Source organism: Cyanistes caeruleus, chromosome 3 (genome assembly GCF_971803275.1).
Source record: "Cyanistes caeruleus chromosome 3, bCyaCae1.hap1.1, whole genome shotgun sequence".
NCBI classification, from domain to species: Eukaryota; Metazoa; Chordata; class Aves; order Passeriformes; family Paridae; genus Cyanistes; species Cyanistes caeruleus.
The window spans coordinates 4,242,470-4,268,459 of NC_141703.1; the positions used below are offsets into that span (position 1 = coordinate 4,242,470).

Below are 25,990 nucleotides of genomic sequence, written 5' to 3' on the forward strand. Positions count from 1 at the left end.
TAAGATTTTCATTATTTATCACCAACAAGAGTCCAGCAAGACTTCTGTTAGGACTCAGATGTCTTCCTTCCACCTTAGATTTATTTCTACTCATTCTTCTGCTGCAATCAATAAACTAAAAACCACCCCACTATTTAGAAAATATTGAAATACTTTTCAAACTATTTATCTTTTTTGATATCTGTTTTGATATCTTTTTTTTATCTTTCTGTTGTTATCAGAATATGCATGACACCTAAGAGATTGGTGTCCCTTTGTATTGCATGCTGTGAATTCATGACATGAAAGGTGGTACCTGCCCAGAAAATCTTCTACTCTTTAAAAAAATAAAAAATAAAAATAAAAAACAAATAAAAAGAAAAAAAAACAATAAAAAATAGAGCAAAAATAGAAAAAGAGAACAAGGTGGGAACAAGAATGAAGCAGGGATCTGTAGGGCCTTTCCCCAAAACAAACACAGAAAACCAAGGATAGTTTTAAAAATACAATTAAGTCTCAAAAGTTTTGATTAGTGGCTTTGTTCAGTAAACTATACTATCAACTATTAGAGGTTCTATTAAATGTCAGTATTTTGATACATTTCCAAATAGAATTATTTTGAGGTTTTCATTGACCTTATTTCCCCTTCTCTCTCCCCCAGCAAAGTTTTGTCTCAGCTCTCCAGAGAAGAATTATTGAAGTCCCTCTACTTAGGCTTAAAAATAAATCCAGAAATTGGCAAGTACATCCTCTGTATTTCCTAAGAACCAATGTGATATTTCAGTTTAGCAAAAGTGACATGATGATGGGTTACAGAGAGATGAAATGAAATCATATTGCTAAACCTAACTCCCTAGGACACCATGGGAATACTACATGAATCTTCATATTCATGAGGCTTAATTATAGCAAAATAACCAATCTGTAAAATACAGCTACGTTCAAGTACTGATTTCAAGACTAAAACATGAACAAAGAGAAGATGTTTCCCAGGAGATGCCTCTACAAGATGTGCAGAGGCACAAATGTAAGCAAAAATCAAAAAAGACAGATCAACAGATCCTATAACATGGAGGAACTGGAGCAGCAGCCAAGGAAAGAATTAACATTCCTTTGGGAATGTAGGGAGTTTAAAATATTGTATAAAAGGTCTACAGCAGCTGGTCTTCTTGTTACATGGCTATCACCACAAAAAAAACCCCACCAAATAAATCACAGAACAGAGGGATTTCAAAACATTAGGGGACAAAGAATACACATTTCTTTGCCAGGAGCAGTAGCAAATAGGAACAGACTTTTTGTAAGCCAAATATTTTGAAACAGTGGTCAAACAGGGTCTATTATGTCATTCCTGGTGATTTATCAGTTTTTATCATTGCTTGAGATGCTGTCATTTCCATTTTTTCAGGTGGGACAGAAGAAAATCGTCACTATACAAGTGATTTCAAGGAAAACCACTTGACAAGTGGCCAAGTAAACCAATAAAAATGTTACAACCCATCCTAATTCCACAATCCATCCATCTCTGGGCAGAAAATGATTTTGAGTAGTAAATATCTACATAATCTCTTTGAGGCACTTCTGGTCCTAGAAAAAGACTGGTACTGGGAGATTTAAATCTGCATTTCATTAGCCTGTGGTTAACAAGCTGAATTTCTTGTTCCCCTAAGGGAGTATTTCCACCTTGCTTGTTTTGAAAGATGCTCTTCTTTACCTTCTCAAGAAAATCCTCCAGGCAGATTAACATGAAAAGTGATTGTCTGTACAAAAACTGAGAAGTATTTAGAGCTATTTTTCCTATGAATTTGGCTCAAACCTCCTCATTTAGAATGTAACTAACAAATTATTCTCTACATTATTATAGATAAAGCAATTTCAGAAAAGAATTGCACACCAGACCACACCTTTGAATGAACAAAAAATCCCAACTAATGCCTACACGTCTGAGAGGTGGCTTGCAAGAACCAGCCATAAATCCTCTTATTTCAGAAGGGACTGAAAGTAAGATTTTTGTCATGTTTTTTCTCTTTTGCCAGCTGGAGGGGTTTTATCTTCATGCTTTACATCTTTTAAAAAATCCTCCAAAACACCTACCAACAACTCCACACACTCCTATATTCTATTTAATTCAGTGTCAAGTTTTAACACTTTATTAACATCCTGAGAAATGCCAAAGCTGTACTTCCTGCAGCTTAAACCTGAACTTGGAAAAAATGGGAATATGTACTTTAAAACACATAATTTTATGAAAATCATTCTTCTTCCATGAGATATGAATCACAAAAATTATGATTTCATAATTATGAAAATTATGATTTCATTACCTACATAGAGCATTAATGTTTTTGGGTGATTTCAACATTTGTTTTCTACAAGATTTTAGTTCTGTCACTTTAGACACTGGAAAAAAAAATAAAATAAACAGAAGAAAACTCCAGCTTCCCAAGCAGCACCTATTATTAAAATGCTAATTTTCATTTAAATATAGAAGAAATCATGAAATTTGCATTTAAACTGCAGTGATTAAGTTTTGAAAGGCCAGAAATTAAGTTACTTATCTTTTGTGGGGATTTTATAAATCCCTGTCTCAGTAGCAAGTGGTGAATAGAAACAAAGCAGACCAGCTCTGGTCCTAGCTTATTTTAATTTTTACATCTGCAAAATAGGAAATCACAATATTTACAATTATGGAACTGCTCCCACAGGATAAGGTGCTCACTACAACACAAATGGAAAAAGTATGAATGGTCCCATGAGTTTTATAAAAAATGGGGAAAAAAAGAAAAAGACAGACAGACATCTGCCTAAGGAGCCAGAGAAACCTGATTAGATGTAGGGTTCAAAAGAGCATTAGGTTTCCAAATGGGTCTGAGGGAAAAGAAGCACAGCTCTGAAGAGCATAATATCCAGGAAAACATTCAGTGTTAGATACCAAAATCAATCAGTTGTGTTCAAATCTAATCCTTGGTCGTTTATTGCTTTAGCTGAATATATGCTGATAGTGCAAACAAAGGTTTTCCTTCAGTGTGATAAATGTGCTGTGAGACTCACAGGAATAGTTTGAGCTTTTCTATACCCCAACCAGGGGAAAATTGGACAAAGGGAGTTTTTATTCATATTGTTAAAGAAAGAAGATGTGTTTATTTGGCTTTGTAACCAAACTGAACAGAAATTTGATTATTCATGCAGCTGCTATAAAAGCCCAGTCAGTGACTTGTTTTACCTATTATAAAACAACCAAATCAGTCATTGCCAGAACCAGTTCTATTAAATTCTATTAAATGCTAAATAAAAACTTATATTTGCCCTTTACTACAAAGACACAGACAGAAAACAAATTTTCTCTGTAAAAAAATGAGTTATTTTTAAACAACAAGATTTTCAAAACTGCATCTCTCTTGACCTAGACATGTTTTGGTGCTGAAGGTTTTAACTTCACAGGAAAGTTTTCACTTAGATTTAGAAATGCTTTTATAGCTAAAATTCAATACTAATAATTTTATAATAAAATTATAATCCCTCTTAAAATGAAAGACATCAGTTTCTGACCAAACCTTCCACAAAAATGAACACAGCAGATTTTCAATCGTGGAATGGTTTGGGTTGGGAGGGACCATGAAGATCATCCAGTTCCAAACCCTGTTGTGGGCAGGGAACCTTCCACTATCCCAGGTTGATCCAAGCCCCGGTGTCCAACCTGGCCTAAATTTCCCAAAGTTTGCTTTCAAACAAGGTACACAAAGCAGGCTGCAACTCCATAAAATAAATCAGGAGCATTCAAGGAGATTTAGAACACTCAAAGATATTTAAATGTGAAAACAAAAAGCCCATTCTATAGGAATCCTTCTTTTGAGGAGAAAACAAAATCCAGGCAAGAAGTAATTTTCTTGGTGTCAAAAGATCACTTTAAAAGGGATATAAGTGGCAAAATCTGAAAGAAATGTCACAATATAGCACTTTCCTGAATATTCTGTGAAGGAAAAGAAAAATGAAGAAAAATGAAAGAAAGAAAAGAGTGTTCAGTTAGAAATCTGTATGAACAGTTTGCATGAAAAATATCAAACTCGTATTTTAGAAATGCACAATACTGCTGAAGAACTATGAACCAATTTTTTTAATTCCCAGTGATTCTTATTTTCTTTAGGATTAGCAACACAACATGAATATTGTGAATTCACAATTAAAATGTTTTGGTTGTGAAATCAACAAAATAGTAGCAACTTAAAATCATAATGAAGCTGGACTGACATTCTGACCCATGTTCAAATCTAGGAGAGCACTGTCAGTATCCTTGAGGGTAAATAAAGGGATTTTACTTTTTAGAATTTTTTAATTTTTTTTTTAATATTACTGAGCAGGAACTTCTCGTTTTTAGAATCCTCTGCAACTTAAAGCCAGAATTATTTTTTTTTAAATAGTGTTCCAATATTAATGCTCAAATTAGTTTAATATTTTTGGTAATTAATATGTTCATCCTTTGGGTAATGTTAGGTGATCAGCTTTTTGGGTAGCACCCACAAGGAGTGAATACAGTAAATATAACTAAAAGTGATTTTTGGAAAAGGGAGGATACAACAAACAAACAAAAAGCCAGGGCCTAACAAACCAAAACAAAGGAAACCAACAACTTCAGCTGCTGAATTTTAATAAAACAGTCTGTTATCTCTGTGCTCCTCCCCCCCCCTCCCAAAACAGACATGTCAAACTTGGATATCTCTTGCTCTAGGCAATAGACTGATGGATGGTATAACCAGATGTCCTCTGCTTATCATTAGACAAGACACACATTTCTCTGACCTCCACGCTGAAATATGCTCCAAAATTCACTTGCTTTGTTTAAAAGCAAAAGCCAAAGATAACCACGTTACACAAAGCCACCATCTACCTCTGTACGTGTTCTGTCTGCACAAAACCAGCCAACATCCTCCCTTTTTAAATCCAGAAGAGAGATTTTCCATTTTTAGACAATTGCTTGGAAGGCAAAACCTTCTGCTTACGAGCAGAACATGCCAGTGACAGTAAACCACAGCCAGAAGGCAATAATCCATTTAGAAAGGGCAACATAAAGATTCTACAATCCCCATTCATATTCTGCTGCAGTCACCTGCTGCTGAAGCATCTCTCCAAGCAGAGCTTTTGCAGCAAGGAGGAGCAGGAGCAGTTAATGGGAGCACTCTGCCAGACATCTTCCTCTCTCTCCTCTGCCTTCTCTTTAGCTCTGTGTGTTCACACCCACACAGAGCTCACGGTCCCACAGGACACAGTCCCAGGGTGCTCCATCTTTAGTGGGACAGTTATCCTCAAGCTCTGCTCAGCAGAGAGGGAAATGACAGCTCCCTCCCCAAAGGCAGGCAGTTGCTGGGCTGAGAGATGCAGCAGCATCCTGTGTTTGCTCCTTAGGGGTAGGACAAAGATATTCAGGAGAAATCCCAAAGGAACCACAGGGGACAACGCTGCCGACACCTTGGTGGAGTCCAGAGAAATTTCTTGTAAGGTCCTGCTCCAGACCAAGGCAGCAGCACCTGAGGGGGTTGCTGCAGCCTCCTGCAGTACCAAACAGCAGCTGGCCCTGCAGATCCTGGGTTCCAGATGTGGTGGTGGAATGCAGAATGTCACTGAACCCTCCCGAGGCTCCCCTGTGCTGTGGGAAATCACAGAGTGTGGCCAAGGACATTCAGACCCCTCTGGCAGGCTCTGCCTTCGGCAATTGCCTCATTTGCTGGAGCCTGGAGACTGCCTTGTCTCATCAGAATACTGAGGTGAATAATAAAACACATCCCCACGCTTGCCACGGGAAGAAAATACCACTGGAATTATTTTCCATGAAACTATTGAGAAGCTTTGCAAGAGGAGGACACTCTCTTCATTTTCCCTCTGATTAATAACCATGGTCTTGACACAAATGTTAAGCACCCAAGGAGGGTTTTTTTTTGAGACTTCTTTTTTAGATGAAATTGAGCAAAACAGAAATAAGGTATCATGGCTTTTACACAGGAAGAAATGTCTGGCATTTCCAGTAAAAAGGGAACTACACAGGGATTGTCATTGAGGTTATATATTAGATATTAGCAAAGTCTGGTCATGCACAAACTAAAATACAGCACACTGTGTTTTAGAAAAGAGAGGAATCCACACATTTGTGAAAAAGGAAGTGGTAGTAGCAGATCCAAATCTGGATGATTCAGTTTTTTCCAACACAAAACAATTACAGAGGTCAAGTGTTTCCTCCTAAAACAGAAATCCATCTTTGAGGCAAAATAAAAGGGACATGCTTTTGCATAAAATAGGAACTCTACAATAACTGACTCTGTGAACATTGAGAAAATCAGATGACACATTTTTTTAAACTTTCATAATTTCGTTTTTTTTTTAAACTATCATTCTATAGAACAAGTACTTTTCTATAAAGATATAGTAATTGAATACATAATAGAGCAGTCAGTGGTGACAGTCCAGTGAAAAGGGAATTCCATTAAAGAACAACTTGCTTTTAAAATCATCCATAGATAACAGAATATCGAGCTGCTTTACATCAGCAGCTTTAAATACACTTTTACAGTGACCTCTGGCACATAATAGGGTACATGCTTTCCTCTGTTTTTTCAGTCTTAATCAGTTCTGTCAACAGGTATTATATTATACTGCTTTTATATCCCTGTCTAGTCACAATATTTTCAGCAATTAGGTGTGAAATCAAGACAAGTAAATCTGTTAGATTAAGAACACTATAGATGAAAAATGTCACCTTCCTCAATTGACATCAGCAGAGTTTCTCTACAAGCTTTGCCAAGTGATGGTAACACAAAACCTACAGATGAAGCAACTGCGTCCTGGGCTGGTCCCACAGTGTGGGGAGCAGGAAAGGGGATGAGACCCCACCTGCAGAGCTGCCCCAGCCCTGGGACCAGCCCAGGGAGCAGCTGGAGCTGCTGGAGAGAGCCCAGAGGAGGCTCCAGGATGAGCAGAGGGATGGAGCAGCTCTGCTGGCAGCAAAGGCTGGCCCAGCTGCCATTGTTCAGCCTGGCCAGGAGAAGCTTTGGGCTGAGCTCAGGGTGGCCTTGCAGGGCCTGAAGGAGCCCCAGGAAAGCTGGAGAGAGACAATTGCCAAGGGCTGCAGGGCCAGGAGCCAGGGAATGGCTGCCAGGGGCAGAGGGCAGGGCTGGATCTTGGGATCTTGGGCAGGAATTGTTCCCTGGCAGGGTGGGCAGGGGCTGGGATGGAATTGCCAGAGCAGCTGGGGCTGTCCCTGGATCCCTGGCAGTGCCCAAGGCCAGGCTGGACATTGGGAGCACCTGGGACAGTGGGAGGTGTCCCTGCCATGGCTGGGGTGGGAATGGGTGAGCTTTAAGGTCCCTTTTACACCCAAGTCATTCTATAATTACAAGAACAAACAGTCCCAATTGTGACTTCCCATGAGCAGGAGCTGGCTGTGCTGCTTGGGGAATAAAATACCTTCCACTACGTTAAGGCCACTGCAGAATCTCTCTGTCTTTTCTGTTCTAGATCTTTATTCTTTGAAAGGAAACAATATTTTTGTTGTTTCCCTCAGAGAACAGAACCTTTCTTTTGAGGGACAGCAGACAACCAACTTAGAACAAGGTATGAAAAGTCTAAAATCCAACTCAACCGGGCAATTTTGTTCAGCATTGTTTTCTGATCTAAGTGTTTTCCACTTGAGAGAAACAAGACAGGCTTCAGAATTTCACAGAAATTATCTTCATCTCTTGTCATGGGAATTTCTGGGGAGGAGACTTGCTCTTCTCTACAGGGACACACACATTCTGACCTCAGTTACCAAGCATCCCCCAAAGGCTCTTTATCCTACACCTAAAGGACATGCTGCTTTTCCTCAGACACGTAAACATAAAAAGTGCCCCAAACATAAAAACTGAGCAGCTCCATCATCCACTTAGAATTTGAGGGCAAATGACAAACAGCTGTAGCAAAAAAAAAATTCATTTTCTGATCTATGCACTGCTAGATCTTCAACTGTAGCCAGGGTAGCTTTATATGGGATGTTTAACAGGTGGAAGGCTTATTGAAAAATCTGATTTATTGTCTTTATTTACAAGCTAAGGCTCTTCCAGATGCATATACATCTCTAGTCTAATAATTCAACTAAACCACGTATCACTATTTATGTCACCCACAGTGTCAAGAAATATTTAACACCATTGATAAAAACAAAGAAAAAGGCTTCAACATTGAGTGTTTTTCAAATGGCAAAAAGTTTAAGTCACAGCTTTCTGTTTCTGCTGCAGAACTTTCAATTAGTACTGTAAATTGTTTGATTTTAGAAATGCAAGTCATTTCAGTCTGTCCAGTCATGGGTGTCTGGTCTTATACAGGTCCTCCTGTAAATCACAGACAATCAATTCAAAAGGTCAGTGCTGATTAAAAGAAATAAATCACGTGTAGGGACATTTTTTAGACTGAAAATTACTCTTTTATGTCTTCTGAAGTAATAACTCTCTTGCTTATTTCAGGTACTATGAGTAAAATAAAATAAAATAAAATAAAATAAAATAAAATAAAATAAAATAAAATAAAATAAAATAAAATAAAATAAAATAAAATAAAATAAAATAAAATAAAATAAAATAAAATAAAATAAAATAAGTGTTTTAGAAGGAGTTTCCTGAAAAAAGTCAAAGTTTAAATATCTTCCATTTCTTCAAGTTTGGCTCTGTCAGGCTAATGTTCCCTAAAACAGGTTTTAGGCTGCAGCCAAGCAGAGCTATCAGAAATAAGGTGTTATTCATCTTCAGAATAACAAAAATGTTAATCTTCAGTGCTAAGGAAACATAGAAGCTTCCTTTGGTCTTAAAGAGCCAAGGATTTTTTCTACAGTGCTCACAAAACCATGAAATATAGACTTAGATTTGATATTTTTCAAGTCAAATAAGAAGACAGCAAAAATTAATATAAAACTGTGTTTCCTTAATTTGCCCACTTCCTCCTCCCTCCATTTAATTCCCAGTTAAGTTTCATTTTCATAATACCTTGTTTTGCTTGTATTGTATTTTACAATGCTTAAGTAGACAGATAAATATTATAGAGCTTATAGGTGGGTCCAAATGATTATGAAGATAAAAGAAGTGATTTTTTTCCTTTTTCTGAGTCTTAAAACATTCTAAATAAGATCCCAAAATAACCAAAATTAGGAAAGTTCTATAGACTTGAACACAAACCATGAACTTAGATAAACATTTTGAAAGCGTGACCTAAAGTTTTCACAACAGGGGCCTCACCAATACCTCCATAACTTTAAATGTAGTAAGGCTTTGAAGTAGATTTGATATTTTCCCTGTGCTCATGCAGAGTCTCAGTTTCTGAATGTGCAAAATGGAGATATCCCTCACTAAATTGCTCCTGCAGAAAAGATTTATATAGGAAAAGGGTAAAGCCTTATGTGAGAGATAAATATCATTAATTGTTCACTGCAGTACAGCAATATTCTGACTCTCTTAATTCCTAGAGAGAATTATCTGTTTCCTCCACAGTTTGCAAAGTGTGTCCTCAAAGGCAGGAATAAAGAATGAGAATGCTGAGTTGCTTGGCTGTGACATTTTAATATCCTTTGAGCCACTGAAAGATGCTTGTGATTTATCAGAACAACATTTTCCCACATCTAAAAATTCAACATTTCATACATCCAAGGAGTGTCTGCACTGGTGTCTGAGGGTGATGGGAAAACAAAAAAAATTAATTCTCACCCACTGCATTGATGTAGAGGCACCTGAAAGAGCTGAGAGAAACACCAGAGCTTGTGGCCTGGCAGTGATCCTGGATCTTGGAATGATAGAAGAGAATTAAACAATCCATAAAACTGGAAAAGCCCTCCCAGCCCATGGAGTCCCAGCTGTGCCCGATCCCCACCTTGTCCCCAGCTCAGAGCCCTGAGTGCCACGTCCAGGTGGCACCTCCAGGGATGGGCACTGCAAAGCTCCCTGGGCAGCCCCTGCCAAGGCCTGAGCTCCCTTTCCATGGGCAAATTCCTGCTGCTGCCCACCCTGAGCCTCCCCTGGCCCAGCCTGAGGCCTGAGCTCTCCTCCTGTCCCTGTGCCCTGGGAGAAAAGGGAGATGAAGTATATTGGTTTAACAGAGTGATAGGCAACAAAGTTTTAAATCTGCACAGAGCTACCAAAGGGAAATCATAGAAAGAATTAATTCATTCTCCTCAGCCCCTCGGTCCAGCATTGCTCACCCAGGCAAAACACAACAGGGGGGAGAAAATCTGGATAATATAGTGATTTTATCCCACCTTTCCCCTCCAGCTTTAAGTTAGTGAATGCAGCAGAACAGCTGTGCTGTTTGCTCTTCCCAACCTTTTCCTACACAACTTCTCATTTGCAGACATTGTGCAATTTCTAAAATTTCTTTAATTAGAGGGTGTGGGTTGGGGGGTGATGTTTTATTTACTTATTATTTATTTATTTATTTTTATTTGATTTTATTTAAATTCAGACTTTTATTCTAACAAAAGGGGTGAATGACACTGGGAGCTGGGGGGGGGGGAAAAAAGGAAGTGGGGATTTACAATTTATTTTTTTTAAGTGTAAAATGTTAAATATTCAAGTTCCCAATGAAAAGGTTTGAACTGGAAAACAACTCTACTTGAATTCCCTGCTCCTCTGAGCCTGCAGCACTCATGGCTTGAGCTGTCCCCTGGTGTTTTAGAAGTGGAGAGGAACATTCCCTCTTCTTTTGGGGACATATGGACTCGTTTGGACTGTGTCAGAGAGAGCTGGTTGTGCTGAGGCCTAATTGCTTCTCCTCAGTGTCTCCCCAATGCTTCCAGGGTAACAGGACAGAAAAGCAATGGGATTTTGAGTACAGTGTGAGGAGCACAAAGTCACCTCATTTCTACCCACACATTTTGCCACTGTTCAACTCTCAGCTCCGTTACTCTCTTCCTTCTTGCAAAAAGCCGATTCACAAATCATAATAAATCTGAACTACTCTTTCTTTCCCCTCTCTTTCAGTTTCCATTCTATTCAGATGGAATTCAGTCATACAGCCCAGGCTGCTTGGAAATTCCTGTGCATATTGCCTTGAAAGCCAGTAGGTCTTCAGTGGCCTAATAGATTGTTTGCTGCTCAAATAAAAATCATTTGGAGCCAAGTTTCAACCCAGATTATTATTTTATGGGCATCTGTGAACGAAGAACCCTGAGCAGAAGCATTAAATGATGTTCCATAATAACTGTGAAAGAGATACTGGGTTAATTATTAGAGGGGGAAGTGTTGGAACCTTCCCAATCCAGTAACCAAGTCATCCAGACACAGAATTTCCCTGTTCCTCATTAATACACCAGATTGAATCCAGAGCTGACTTGCCCCTGGAACGTGTCTGAGGTTAAAAACGCCTGTGTACTCAGCTTAATAGGCTCCCATTAGGGAAATGCAAAATTAGCATTGATTTTATTTAAGAAGGGCATCCCGGATAAATGGTGTGGTTAAATGGCTACGCGCAAAATTTTTCTGAGCTCTGGCGATTTCTTTCCACAGAAAATGTCCTATTTGGATGTGACAGAGTTTGCTAATGTCCATATGTTAATTAGCTGAAAATACTCCTTCTCCCAGAACAGGAATTCGTGGAGGAAAGTAAAAAATAACAAGCACAACCAACAAAAAAAATTAACAAAACCACTGGAAACCCAAGCAACAGAAATAACCTGCTAAGACTGGTAATGGAACCGAGCAATCAATAAAAACCCACACAACTTCTTCATCCTAAGAAATAATTTTTTCCTGGAGAATTACATGGGTAGTTTTCAAACAGTTTTCACTTTGAAATAAAAAGAGGAAAATATGCAATTTTGAAAATATTGAAAGGAAAAGCTCTGGCTTTTTCTGCATCCCTTGAAGTTTTTTACTTATTTGTTTTGGCTGAAACATAACTTTTTCAATAAGAAGAGAGCACTTCTAGCCAAAATACATAATCATTTTTCCTAATAAAGGAATTGGCAGGAAAGATATCAATCCTGAGAGAAAGAAAATCATGCACTCCAAGACAGTAAGGATGAAGAGATTTTTGATTCTAAATGCAATTAATTTTCATTAATTAAAACAACATGAAGGTCTGGAGGTGGTGGAGATGGAAAATTTAGGGCATTCATAATTATGGTCCTCTGTTCCTGTGGATTCCTTCCAACAATTCATCATCAGGTTTCAGATGGAGTGAGAAAATCTAAACGAAAGCAACAAAAAAAAAACAACACATTTCATCTTCTTTTAGCTAACTATTTTTAGCTATTTTTGTAAGGACAAGCAGCATATAACTATCCCAGCTCCCCCACTGAACTTCCTCTTCTCCCTCCTCACACAGGGAATTCCAGTCCAAGGCACAAACAGGAATCTAAAGCATTGGTTTGTGGGTTTATTACTGATTATATGAATCATTCCCACCAATTTATCAAGGGTTCCTAAGCTTCCTTCACACTTAATCTCTTTTATTTCATATTTTAGTACTTGGGAAGAAGCAGGAACCTTGGATCCAAAGAAAGGATAAGGTTTTAGGAGATCCTGCCTGAGGATTTGCAGTGAGAAAACTGAGGAAGTCTTTCTTGTTTCTTTGCTTTTCAGTTTCCTTCGATATAAAATGAGAGTGATAATTCCAATTAACCAAAAAGAACTTTTGGGCTTTTCATAAAGGAAGAGAGATGCCAAAATAGGCAGAAATAAAGGTTCCTCTGATTCTCTGACAGAGTTTGTGATACAGAATTTCTTTAACAAGTCAGCCCTAAAACATGCTATGAATAACCATTGATAAGGCTGTAAAGAAATCCTAATAATAAACAGAGCTCATGCAAGAAGGGAGAAGATGCATGAAAGAAAAGGAAGGCAAAAATCCAGTGAATAACTTCTTTTTCTGAAGTCCCTTTTGAAAACACACAGAGCATCTCACAAGATCTTGTTGGGCTGCTGACATTTGGAGGGGTTTTCTTTTCCTCACCCCTTCTATGACACTGCTGAATGGCTGCTGTGACACACATTATCCCATCACTTCTTATTTATGGGTGCACTTTTGTTTCCCAGCCCTGAATTTTCCTTTCAGCAGGTCATAAATGTGCATTTTGAAAAGCAGGAAAACCAGATCAGCTTTTCTTCTGTTGCCCTAATGGAACTTTTCCAAGAAAATTCATGTCTTATTTGTTTTCAGGACAAGGATTTCATGATATCCAGCACACTTAGGAACTCATAAAACATTTAAGCAGAAAAAAAAGTATTATGTAGATGATCAATCCCCTTATTCTTCTGGATTCTTCCCTAAGATTTCTCCATTTAAATACAATACAAAGTCAGTATTTTTTATTTTCCTGTTTTCTTTTATCCCCACTGGTTTTTTCCTAACCTCTGCACTACATTCACAGCTGCTTCCACATTTTATTATTTTGCAATACATTCCTAATTATATTTCAGATAAATACACTATAAATCAAAATATTTTAAATTCTGTTGCACATACATGTAAAACTGTCTGTGCTTATGGAGATTTATGTGAATCTTTATACTGAAAATTTATTTTATAGAAATGTTTTGATTTCAGAAGACACTGAATAGAATGAGCATTTCTTTAATTGAATATATGTATAGTTTTATTATTTTTTCAAATCTGTAGAATATTTTGTACATTTAAGACATGAGTTTTATTACTGTCTAGTTGTATATACTCACATTGCAATTTTTTAGAATTTTTCCTTTTTCATATCAGAAAACTTTAGCTTTTAAACAAATACATTTTAGTCAGTGTTCTGTGAGAAACAGTTTTAAAATTGGATGGGAAAATGGAATACATGGAAGGATTCTCAGTTCTCACTACAGAAAATGCACTCTTGGAGGCACAAAACAAATGTGAGTCTGAAAGAACAGAAGGAAATATTTCTTCCATCATTATCACTCAGGTATTGCCTGGAGGATCAGTTGCAAGACAAATATCAGAAGAAAAAAGATGTTTCTTTCCTATGGTTTATGTCTCTCTAAAGAATAAAACGTGGGTTTACTAAACAATGGTATTTAACCAGCAGGATGTTTTACAAAAGCAGAGTGGAAACAAAAAAAATCTTTGCCTCCTCTGGAAAACTATAATATATTTGTCTCTTTGTTAGTTCAAAAATCAAAAAATCACCTCCACAGCTGGACCACAATGTATTTTCTGAGTGTGTCAGGAATTTGGCTCTCTGTTTTAATGGAGAAGGAGGAAAAACCTTTAGGGGAAAAAAAGACCCTAGGCATGCAATTGAAAAACAAGAGTGCTGTATGTCAGCTGGAATATGTAATCCCTGAACAGAGCCTGCCCTGACCTTCCACAAGCAGCAGGGCAATTGTTCTTGGGGATTTTATGAATATCAGTGTCTATTTGCAAAGAAAACCATGGAGGAAAGAGGAAAATGAATTTGAATTTGCAGTGAAAGTGAGCATCCAGTATTGGGCTGTACCCCAGCTGGAAGAGAGCCAGTCTTGATCCCTGGGCAGGGAGCCAAGGAGACATCCTTGGCATGGTGCAGGACCAAGTTCTGCAGCTGGAGAGCTGAGCTGGGCACACAGGAGGGACCTCTGCATCATCTGCAGCGGAAACAAAGATTTAAAGATGCCAAGGTGCTCATTTCCCCATCCTCTCTTGCTGCCAGCCCAGAAGCTGCAGCAGTTAATAAAACACTCAAGTTTTGCATGGGGAAGCTGTAGAGAACAATCCCTCCAGGGCAGCACAACGAGAGATAAATCCTTTGGAGGAGGAGAGAACGAAACCAAAGCTCAGAGCTGAAACCACAGAGATACACACGGGATGCACCTCTGAATTCTCAGTTCCACACATCCCTCCCAAGCATGTCCTCAGTGTCAAATTCCTCCCTGGAGCTGCACTTTTAGCTGCCCAGGGTTGCATCCTGTGGCTGTCCAGCTTCAGGGAGCGAGGTGTGGAACTTTCCCCCTTGGCAGAAGTGTTCAGTGGCCACATCACCCAGGGAGGCAGAGCTGGGCATTCCCCAGGGAGGAAGAGCTGGGCATCACCCAGGGACACAGAGCTGGGCATTCCCCAGGGACACAGAGCTGGGCATCACCCAGGGACACAGAGCTGGGCATTCCCCAGGGAGGCAGAGCTGGGCATCACCCAGGGAGGCAGAGCTGGGCATCACCCAGGGACACAGAGCTGGGCATCCCCCAGGGACACAGAGCTGGGCATTCCCCAGGGAGGCAGAGCTGGGCATCACCCAGGGAGGCAGAGCTGGGCATCACCCAGGGACACAGAGCTGGGCATCCCCCAGGGAGGCAGAGCTGGGCATTCCCCAGGGAGGCAGAGCTGGGCATCACCCAGGGACACAGAGCTGGGCATCCCCCAGGGAGGCAGAGCTGGGCATTCCCCAGGGAGGAAGAGCTGGGCATTCCCCAGGGAGGAAGAGCTGGGCATCCCCCAGGGAGGCAGAGCTGGGCATCCCCCAGTGAGGCAGAGCTGGGCATCACCCAGGGACACAGAGCTGGGCATCACCCAGGGACACAGAGCTGGGCATCACCCAGGGACACAGAGCTGGGCATCCCCCAGGGAGGCAGAGCTGGGCATCACCCAGGGAGGCAGAGCTGGGCATTCCCCAGGGAGGCAGAGCTGGCCAGTGCTCCTTCCCCAGCCCTGCTGCTGCAGAAGGGCTCACAAGGGTGTCCCCTCACCTGCAGCATGGGCATGGATTTTTAACTCCTCTGTTCACCCAGGCAGCAGGGGCTTTCAGTCCAAGTCACTGCACAAGATGTGCAATCCTGGAGGTGAAATCCCGGGATTAGTTCACACTGAGAGCACACAACAGTGAGAAAAGTGGAGGTACAGACAGAGAGGAAGAAAAGGGGAATTTCTGTAATCAAAACAGAATTGATTAAAGTGGGTGGTGAGTAACCCATGAAGGTACCCAAATAAACCAGAGCCATTCTGATGGCAGCAAAGGGAGGAAAAACCTGCGGGCACAGAAAAGGACACAATGAGGAAGGAGAGAATGAGTTGCCACGGACATATACCTACAGCCTTCATTTCATGCACCCATAATTCTCCCTGGCAGCTGCATGATTAATTCAAAGATTTATTGATTTTTTTTGCCTTGCTCAATCCTGTTGACCTGCTTTTGTTGACAGGTCTCTGTGGATCACACTCCTCTGGCAGCTGAAAGCGCTGGCATCACGTCGGTCTCCAATGGCCCACAGGAAACATTTCAACTCATTCAACACCACCAGCGTTCGACTGCGTGGCAAAAACGTGCAGGATTTATTTAAAAAAAATAAAATTAAATTAAAAAATGAGCTGGTAGGCTATTTTTGCTGTGAAAAACATCTGTAATTGCAATTACAGTGCAATTCTGGTGGTGCTGGAGAACATTTAAATAGTTTGATCTTTTTTTCTGCACTCTTGCTTTTATAAAAAATTCACTGCCTTTAAGTTTTCTAGATATTTTTGGCACAGCAACTGCTCACAACATAAAATGTTTAGTCTTTGCATCTACCACCTCTCTGCAGCAGGACAGAGCATCTTCCCCAGCACAGCTTGAGCTCACACTCCAGATCACAGGCTTTAAAAATTCACTTGATTCTGACTAAAAGGTCACCTGGCCTCCATCGTAACCTTCCTCCAAAGGGAAAACACACAAGCAATTAAAATGTGGCTTTACAGATCAGCAGCCCAGGTACAACACTGATGTCACAGCAAATGAAACAAAGCCCTACCAGACAGGCACCTCCAATTCCTTCTAATGAGTCATTCTTCTAATGAGCCTCTCAATTAAAATTGGACTCTTGACAGGGAGGGCAAACCAAATGAGCTTTAGTAAGAACATCTACACCCCTAAAAAACTGTAAATTTATCAGCTTAGAAGCACTGTGCTCCACAGTGATGTTTTAATTGAAATTATTTACCTGCTACAACACACAATAATAGAATGTTCTGTTTCTGTTTTTTTTCCCTGATGTCACCTGTAGATATCTCTTTGGATGTATTAAAAATAACCTAAAAGTCATGGCTGGTGGCAGTTTTGCCATTCTGCTCCCCTCAGAGTGCAGCTAAACCACATCCACAGCCATAAAGGAGCCTCAGCAGTGAGGCACACACTCATTAAAATGAATCTCATGCATCAGTTTTGTCCCCTCACATCAAAGCTGTCAGGGCTCGTTGGTGTTTGCTCAGGATAGGCTGGGTTTTGATGGGAAACCTCAAGCACACAGTGCTTAATGTGATCACCTACTTATCCACTGCTGCTCAGGAAGGTGACAAGATCACAAGCTACTGGCAGGGGAGAAGGAAGAAAATGTAAGGAAGATTTATATAAGAATTTTGTATATATATTTTATATAAGAATTGTAAGAAAACAATGCTGCAATGACTATTTCAAAAGCAAAAATGAAAATAAATCATAAAACTGGATCTAAATCCAGCACACTGATTCATCAAAGCCTGTGCCAGCTCGTGGAATTTTGATACCAAATCTGACAATACTGGGCTTTGCTGCCAATAAAATCAGACACCATGCCCCTCCAAATCCTGCAATCAAACCAAAATATTGCCTTCAGTATTCAAGAAAATATCTGTGAACCAAAAACTGCCTGAAGAATGATAAGCTAAGGGCAAAGGAAACAATGGGGAAATGTTGAGTGAGCACCTGGGAAGGTTAGCAGTCAGTCTGCTCTTATTTCACCTTTAATAAAGAGCTGGTAAACATCGAGTTCATTTAAATGCAGGCCATATTTATTTGAAGGCTCTGCAAGCCCCAGAGAGAATTAACATTACAGGATCTGTATGGGCTAGAAAAAGCTGGCCAGGTGATAAAATGGGATTCACCCAGGAAAATGAAAGAAATTTCCAGCACATCTGGAGAGAAAATAATGTGACACAGATATTTCCAGTGAAAGACTAACTGTGTCACTGAATTCAACCAGGCTGAAAGAAACCTCTTCATGACTGGCAACATCAATAACAAGGTGGTAAAACAGAACAGTTTGGGCATCAGATTGGATAATGTTATGCATGGTCCAACAGAGCCTCAGGCCCATGGAGAGATGTGATAAGTGCCCATATGTGTGTGTGTATATATGTATATATATATATACATATATTTGTAGGCATGTGTACATGTATACACACACTGATGGATACAGAGATGGAAAGAGGGAGAAAGGCATAAATCATAAAAAAATAAATATTTGAAGCTTTTACCCAGAAGCAGACTTGCAATCCTCTCGCTTTTCTCTCTCTTTAATTCTCAAGAAAGTAAAAGCAATTCTAAAAAGGACCCGAATCCAATCAAGTTTTTCACATGCTTTAATTCAAGTAGGGAGGAAATAAATTAAAGAGCTGAGGGGGAAAAAATGAGAAAGAGGATTCAGGGGTTGTTGGGTTTGGGTTTTTTAGTTTGGTTTGTTTTAAAGTGAAAAGAGGGAAAGAGTCCCTCCCATTGATGGAAATGAAGGGCTGTCCAAAACTCAGCAGCAACAGAGGGGAAAGAAAAATTATGATATGCTTTTCTCCTAGACATGCTTTGTTACTGAAATGTCAAAGCCACTGCTACTATTTGTGAATCCTGTTAGAATGAAAATTGCACGATATGGTGAGACAGAGCAAATTCTGACCTCCTGGATTTTAACCTCCACAACAGAGCATTCAAAGGTGTTTTTCTCTATCTTTCACAAACAGCCACCAATATTCTCTGCCCTCAGACCAGCCAAAATGTCCTGTCACACCGAGGAAAATCCACAAGTTCCCTCTACAGGGAAATACCAGTCTCTGTGATGTTAACACCTCCATTTCACTTCCCTGTGCTGATTAAATGATCAGAAACCATTCCTGTGCTACAACCACACTGCTCACTTTCCTCTGTGCTACCAATAAGTGATTCTTTGACATGTGGATCAGATGCTTTCCATCTTCATCCCCTCAAGTGGCTCCCAACTCCTGACTCCCACAATTGCACCCAATGCTACCCATACCACAGACATAACTTTAAAATGATTTACCTGATCAAAATACTCCAATGGAATAGAATGGAATAGAAAGCAAAAATGGAGCTCAGAGAAAGACAGAGGAATTGTTTAGGTTGGAGAAGACCTCTAAAATCACTGAGTCCAATGATTAATCCATGTCCCTAAGTACCACATTCAGGTGTGCTCTTAGCACTTCCAGGGATGGCAATTCCACCACTCCCCTGAGCAGTCTGATCTGCCCACCTCTGCAGTGAAGAAATCTTTCCCAGGATCCAACCTAAACCTCCCCTGCCTCATCTTGAGGCCATTTCCTCTTGTCCTAATGTTTGTTACTTGAAATTTCCTTCAATGAGTAGTTTGAAGTGCCTGCTCAGTTGCAATTTTAGTTCATGAGAAAGAGGAAAATGTGAAAATTTGTTTGCACAAGCAGGAAGTGCTAATTTTTTACCATCTCCACTTTGTGGTGCTATAAGACACTGTCCTCTTAAAAGAGCACAGCTCCCTGGAAAAACGTGGAAAACCAGACATTTCTTAAATAATGCAGCAAATATTTTTTTTCCCAGGTCCCTCAGGAAAATAACCTTGCTGAAAGACAAAGTGAGGAAGCAATATATTGTCTTTAGAGATGGGCAAGTGCACTTTACATGTCTTGAGGAAGCTGGAAAAACACATTACTCTAAGAGCAAACTTTCAGCCTGACCTGAGCGTGGCTGAATGCTGCTCCCAGCAGCTTTCCAGGGAGCCAAGGAAGTTCAGCAGATGGAGAGATTTGTACTTCCTCAGTCCTGATACAACTTTGAAGAGAAGAATTCAACCTCACTGACACATTTTTGGTAGAAGGTACATTCAGATTTTTAAAATTTTTATATATGTTTATATATGTCGCTAACATTTAATCATAATAATAAAATCTATATTTATTTATTCCATCTGGAAGCAGAAGAAATCTTGCACATAGAGCATTCAGGGGCATAGGTTAAACAGATGTAGAATGCTTGGGTTTTGGCAGCTCTGGTTAAGCACTGACATCAAAGCAAAGCAAGAAACAACATTCCTCATTTCCACCAGACCCAGCCTCAGACCAATGGCTGGACTTAATCCCTGTGCTTGTAAAATTCTCTGGGTTCTTCTCCCCAGGACTGGGATTGATGAGCAGAGATGGTTTTCACGTTAGGATGTCTATTTTACCTTATCTGTATTACATTTTTACAGACTAATTACTTCTACACACTAACCTAACAAACTACAAATGGTGACCTCAGGCTCCATCCACAAGGCCTTTTAAGCATAAACTATCCAATTTTCAAATGCCCACTAATTTATTTTTACTTTTAACCCAATAACCAAACACCCACGTTCTGCACTGCAGAATTTTCTGTCCAATCACCCAATACCACCCAAATCCAAGAAGAAGAAGGAAGGAAGGCAAAGGCAAACCAATGTCCAAGAACCTCCATCTTGTCTCTTATTCACTACTAAATCTCAAACTCTACATTTCTCACCCAATGACTCAAGATAATTCTATCTCATTCACACATTCACATTCCCAGCTTCTCCACTCAGTTTTAGAAGACTTCTCCATGGTCTTAAGTTAAACCCAGTGCTCTCTTGAGTGTCTGAGCCTGTCAGCACAGATAAAGGGACATTTTCCGTGCCTGGGACCCCAACATGTGGACACCAGCAATAATCTAGTTCTGATCACAAGACTTCACACAGGACCACTCTCCACAATGGGTTTGGTTTTTCTTGCACTATGTACAAACCTCGTGGCTGAAAAAAAAAATCTCTGTTCAAACTGAGCCATTGCTGTAATCCCCAAACCCCAGTAGAGCCCAAAACTGCAGTGCTGTGTGTTCAGATGTCACCATGTGATAACTCCTGGCAAACACTGACTGCTTACTGCCAGCCACAGCAGCTCAGAAAAGCCCTTTGTGCAGAGAGAGATCCAAGAGCCCCTGAGCCTTTCAGAGACAAGACTTGAGGAACTGTGTGTAAATAAATAATGCAATTCATTAGGCCAAATGTAGGTCAGTGTACATCAGTGACACTTCTCAAGCTGTGGTCCAGTGTGACTAATTCCTGGCTGATGGGAAGGAGGCTGGCTGGAAGGCTCATCAGTTGTCACCAGCACATCAGTCACAGCCCTTCAGGGAAGCCTATTCCATCCATGCTCACCCACCTTTCCTCAGAGCTGCTGTTCTTCCAGGGCACACTCAAATTGTGCACAGTTGGTGTTGTCTGTCTCTCCCCTTTTCTACTTTTTTTTTTAAAAGCAGTCACAGTCCGTGTTTAAATCAGAGAGATTCTTCCATGGTGTGTCATTAGACAGGAAAAGGGGAATTCAGAAAGGTCAGGGCACAAACCTACTCATGATCCTGCTCTTGGCACTGTTCAGAAACACAGAAAAACTCAAAATCCCTTGCAATTATCAGGATCAGGATAGGAGGCATTCCTAACAGGAATACAGAGTGCAGTGACAGACCCAAGTTAATTCTTCAGTCTTTGTTTACATCCATTCTTCATTCTCTTCATGCTCTTCTCTCTTTGCTGATCCCTTCCACTGACCTTCACTTCCCGTAATCCCTTCTTGCCCTGCTTCCCCTAAAACCACACCTATCCTTTGCTCTCTCTGGGACTAATTAAGACATGAGTGGGCTCTGCTCTGTGCTCTCACCTGGCCACAGCACAATCAGCAGTTAAGTTCACTTTCCCTTCTAGTCCAGCTTCACAGTTCTGTGTGTGAAGAAGAAATGAGCCGAGCACTCGGCTCCCCCCTGCCTTGCAACTGCTCAACAGGAGCAGAAGCACAATCTGTGCTGTGGCACTTTCCTATCCTATTGTCCCTTGGTTTTATTAGTTTATTTTTTATTTGTATTTTTATTCTTTTTTTTTGGCTGTTATTAAAAAAAAAAACAAAACGTACTTCGCTGAGATCTTTCATCCTGCAGGGTTTAGGCTGCATTCAATGGTTACAAAGTCATCAGAGATTCCAAAAGCCTCTTTCCTTGGGCATGGTTTGTGAAGGAAAGCAGGAAGAGGGAAAGGAAGTTTGACCTTTGAACAAGCCATGTGCAGCTATCCATCAGATATTTTAGGATGAACACAATACTCTAGGCTGATTTAAGCTTTTGTGTTTAGTGCCATTAATAAAAACATCTAGGATTTGGTTACAGATACAAGAGCAAACTGCACAGCCTCGCTCTCCCTTTTATAATTCAAATTTCAGGCTCTGTTTCAAGTCAACTGAGAATGCAAAATTCTTCAGAAAGGACAGATTTGAGGAAAAGAAACCCTGGAGCTGCAGAGCTTGGTACAGCAGTTACCTGCACATGGTGAGCCCCTTTAGACTTCTCAGAGTTACCACCAATCCTCAATTTTCCTGACTCTTCAGAGTTTCTCAGCCACCACTGCAAAGTTTGATTGTTTGTTAAACATCTGTATCCAGTGGAGAGAGCTGAATATGCCATCTCACCATTATGTTTCAAATTTTCCAGTATGGAAAGATTTCTCTGTATTTGCTGTTGGAGCTCAGTGTTTTCTCCTTTACCTCAAAATAGATTCATCCAAATAATTGGTTTTCCCTTGCTTTAAAGATCTTTTTTTTTTTCTTGTTACCTTTGACCCTGGAGGGGACACTGTAAAATCTTTTTGGCCTCAGATTTGCTGTCACATCAAAAGAGAAAGTGTAGGAGCAAAACCCCAATTCTGCAACTGTTCCCTTCCAGACAGAAAAGCTCCTGCACACCTTTCCAGGCTGCAGCTGTCCTTGCACATAGAAACTTCACAGAAATTGGTATTTCTAGCCCCAAACATGGGCACCTTCCCCTTTATTGAACATGGAGGGTGATTTATTGGGATACCCCTTGGAAACGCTCTGGTAATAGGTCTCAATGTGTTTCAGCTCCCAATTACTTTACAATAACCTGGAGGCACGACATAAAATTACAGCCAGGAAACAGAAGATGCTCTTGCCCAGCTATATTTATTACACACTTGGATTACTGAGGACATCATTGTGCTCCCTGAAAACCAAATATACAGATATGCCCAGGATAGCACATTGTGGCAAGACCAAAAACATTGTACAGTTTTAACCAAGGAACACCCTTGTAAAACACTCTTTCTAAAAAGGCAGGATATTTTTACCTTATAAAAGTGAGAATGTTGTGATTTCTTTGCTTGATTTTGTTTTTTTTTTAAATATTGCATTGCCATTAAAAAAAAAAACAAAACAAAACAAAAGAAACCCACAAAATTGGCATCTACAACAGTAATTGCTGAAATAAAGGATTCTGGTGCATCTTATAGTCAGAATGGGACTACAGATAGACAGGTACATGAAATATTTACCTTCAAGGTGTTGCTGGAAGAATTGCATTGGGGTTTAAGTCCTTCAGAAAAGAAATAAAAGCTTCTCTGCCTTCTGTTTGAAATGGTTGAATCATCACAGTGGAAATGAAGGAATCACAGAATTGTTTGGGTTTAAAAGGGACCTCAAATCCCATCCAGTGCCAGCCCTGCCATGGCAGGGCCACCTCCCACTGTCCCAGGTGCTCCCAATGTCCAGCCTGGCCTTGGGCACTGCCAGGGATCCAGGGGCAGCCCCAGCTGCTCTGCCAATTCTGTTCCAAGCTCCCATCACCCTCACAGTAAAGAATTTCTCCCTAATATCCAATCTAAACCTGAGTTCTCTGACAATTTGAAGCCATTCTCCTTTGTCCTGTCACTCCATCCCTTGTAAAAAGTCTCTCCACATCTTTCTTGTCAGCTCCCTTCAGAAAATATTCTCACCTTTATCCTCTCCACTCACACACTTCCTTTTTCTCTTTGCTTTTTCTTACTTTTTAAGTAAATATTACCTTCTTTTTTCCCACAAAAACCTTGTCCTGTTCAAACCATGATAAGCATCACTCTCAGATATATTTATAACTCCCTTTATATTCTTCCCTTTCACAGCAGAGATTTCCCCTCAAGCTGGCTCTCATTTTTGAAGATGTTAATGAACAACCAATAAATGAGTTATTTAGAAGAAAAAAACAAAGAAAAAAATTAATAAGAACTTGATATTTTTGAATACTCAATAGCTTCCAATACTTTTCTGTGTGCAAGATCAAAGACTCTGGTGTTGCATGCTAAAAAAATACAATATATGGGTTTTTTATAGTCCATTCTAATGAAATATGTTTTATTTTCATTTAAATTCCCAACTGCAGAATTGAGGGATTGTGAGATAATAAGGATCTTGCTAAAGTTTGTCATAGATTTTTAATGATTGTGGCCTTGTCAACCATTGTGAGAAGGTGCATTAAGGAAAAAAAAAATAGATTTTGATCCATAGAGTTAAATGTTATTACACAGTTTTATCCCCCCAAATTTGGGATTTAAACCAATATAGGCTAATAAAAAGTAGATTATCTGTAAGTGGCAGCCATGATATTTTGAAGAACTGCTATATTTTTTCCCAATAGAGGAGATTACAGAGACCTGGGTGCCCCCTACTCCTGATTCCAGGGTGAAGGGAGGATGGAGCCACTCTCAAACATCACAGAGGTAGAAAGAGCTCAGATTGTGTCCTCTCAAGATAAGTTTCCAGAGAAAACATGAATATTTTCTTACAACACAGAATGAATAAGCTTAGAAAAAAAAAAATTAAGGTAGCTAATCATAAAGAAATTAATCTTCTTTTCCTCCAGCCAATACTCACACATACAGATGTACATGTACCACATAAAAATTAGTTTAAGATGAAGCAAAATAAACACATCTGTCCACTGTTCTGTTAAATAGCTGCAATCATAGTTTAGAGATCCTTAAGCATAATTTTGCATCAATATATACAGGATAAAGGAAAGGTTTTTGCATTTAAATACAACTCTGACCTTTGTTGGCTGGAGTGCTGCTGAGTCCAACAACTCAGATATTACAGACCTCTTTGTGCAAACACACCCAGCTGCAGTTGCTCAATGACAAAAAATTATGATAAATTATAAATTATATAAACGATAAAAATGATAAATTATGGTAAAAATTATGATATTATCAAAACCAAAGAGCATAATAAGGAAGTGAATTTACCAAGCTTAAACAGTGCAGAACAACTGATCATCAATTACATGGTTTTTAAATACCTACCAAATTCTTAGAAAGTTCTTTGAATTATAATTTTGGCAGAAAAAAAATTGCAAGGTGATGCCAGGAACCAATAAAACATGGTGAGAAATTAAAATCTTTTATATGAGTCATATAAAAACACAGGTGTTTCCATCAATACCACAATTTGTGAGAAAATAAAAATTATTAATATATTGAGGAGGTGTACAGAAACATTTCCACACACTTGAGCATCATAAACACAAACAAATTCCTGAGCAGACTCGGTAGAAACATTTAACTCAAACTATTTTTTTTCCATTCTGTAAGTCCTGGAACAATACATTTCCAATTTCTGCACACATAAATCATTTGTATGTGTAACAACAGCTGCACTCTGCATTATATATAATTCAGATATGTACTATACTGAAAATATTTCTCCTATTTTTTCTCCCATGAATTTCTTGCAATGTTTATGCTTTAAAATATTAAGATTTTTCCTCGCCCAAGTTCCTGAACAATGGCTCACATTTTCTCCCTCTGTCAGTAAATAGATTAATGCACAGAACTGCTTTAGTACAGATTGTTTCACTTCAATATGTTCAGCTTATGGCACTGCTTAAGCCTCCACTGTTATCTGTGAAGATATTTGGGATTAAAATACTATGAAACTATAAATATTGATTGCAAACCTCATTTAAACACAACCAAACTAATTTAGTCTCGGGATTTCTTCTAATCCATGAGTAACATTGCTGCTAAAAACAATTACAACCCAGCACATGTTTGCAACACTCAAATTTCCTTGGCATGCAGGAGTTCTTCATCAAAGTTAAAATGCAAACCCACTGCCACAGCACCCAAAAGCTGGTTTTATGTCTGGTATAAAACAAAAAACATGTTATTTTCCCCTCAAGCAGGCTAGAAAAGCAGGGCTGTCTGAAGCCTTCATGTCACACACACAGAGCCAC

At 39.6% G+C, this 25,990-nt stretch overlaps 1 protein-coding gene across 1 annotated transcript in view; it reads right to left on the reverse strand.

Moving 5' to 3' along the window:
* DSCAM (DS cell adhesion molecule) overlaps nt 1-25,990 on the reverse strand; it is a 437,468-nt gene that overhangs the window by 344,222 nt on the left and 67,256 nt on the right. The gene's annotated exons all lie outside the window — the stretch shown is intronic.